The following is a 1453-nucleotide window of genomic DNA, read 5'->3' as shown; positions in this document are numbered from 1 at the left end:
GATGTGTGCATCCGTGTTGTCGTTGTTTAACATCTGATGACACACACGATCTATGCGTTATTTGTTTGGGCGAAGAGCACGCACGCGATGTCTCCGAGGGGGCAATCGGCATGCACCGCGAGCGTTTTTCCAAGGAAAAAGCTCAGCTCTCGTTTGTCTCTTTTCAAGGAAAGAGGGGCAGCCATCTGCTTCCCGCGATTCAGGATCCGCCGCTGCTGAGGCACGGAGGAGAATGAGCTCGTGGGGATCGCATGTGGATCTGGCCAATGAGTTTGAAGAGGGGTTTTCCTTCTCGCAATCGTCGGCTGTGGATGAGAGTGAGCCGCTGGAGGATGATGTTATTTCATTAACATTGTCTGATCCAGGGGCCAGTGCTCTGCTGGAAAGCAGGAAAATGTCTGAGGAGAGCAAAAAGCTGAGGCTGAGCTTTCCCAGTTCTCCAGTTTTTTCCTCACGCATCCATCGATTCCAGCGTACGAGTTATGGTAACATTGAGGCGATGCGCGAAAGCGGTTATTAGAAGATGCCCCTATAGAGAGACGCTGGCCAGCTATCTCTCTATGGATGAGACGTCCTCTTTTAAGACTCCCTCCTTGACATCTCGCTCTAATGCCAGGGCATACGCAGCAGCAACAGCAGCAGGTCGGGCTGTCGCTTTATTGCACACGATGGTGATGCCCCAAGCATATCAGGCTGGCCTACTGAAAGACCTGGATAAAGGCGAGGGCCTTTCTCCTAATGAGGTAGCTGAGTGCGGGCAAAGGCGCGCTCAGCGGCCTTTACGAAGGTCCAGGTCTGAGCCCGAACAACCCAAGGGGTCCTGGCCCGTCTCGGTTTGAGGATCAGAGACAGGCACAGAAGGCTAGTGTGGCGGCTCACACTCCTCCCCCGCCCGTGGGTAGGGGTAGGAATAATCACGGGTCAAATGAAGGTAGGCAAAGTCCTAAGGGATGTGATCCAGAAAGGGCGTCAGCGCTTTGTCCAGATCAGAGTGATACCTCAGTATCTACTCATTTCCTTTGGGTGTCTTACATCTGCCCTTATCTTCCCCTTCCTAATTCCCTTGTAACCACCATCTCTCCACCTGACCGAGGTTAGGTGGGAATTTCCTGCATTACAGTCTCCTATGCTGGACCTATGATGCTTGGTTGGTTCTATGGCTTCATAGTGACCACCTTACTGATGGTCCGGACCAGAGGCTTCTTCGGACGGGGCTCCGACGCGGGAACCATGGTGTGTGAGTATGATCCATTTGTGTGTGTATTTAATGCGCTGGTGGTTGTGTATAATCCTTCTGCTAGCTTTCTTTGCAGTGTTTCCCGGGACCTGTGTGTTTCTGTCCTTTTTCTAGTGTAGGTCCTCGATGAGCACCCCCTTTGCTGGTTTCAGAAACCGGGTGCTCGACTTGCAGTGTTATTTTACTCGTCGATATATGTCCAGACGGGATGATAAG

The sequence above is a fragment of the Sinocyclocheilus grahami genome, unplaced genomic scaffold (genome assembly GCF_001515645.1).
Source record: "Sinocyclocheilus grahami isolate Dianchi unplaced genomic scaffold, SAMN03320097.WGS_v1.1 scaffold543.1, whole genome shotgun sequence".
In the NCBI taxonomy this organism is placed as follows: domain Eukaryota; kingdom Metazoa; phylum Chordata; class Actinopteri; order Cypriniformes; family Cyprinidae; genus Sinocyclocheilus; species Sinocyclocheilus grahami.
Note: the sequence above shows the minus strand (reverse complement) of the source record.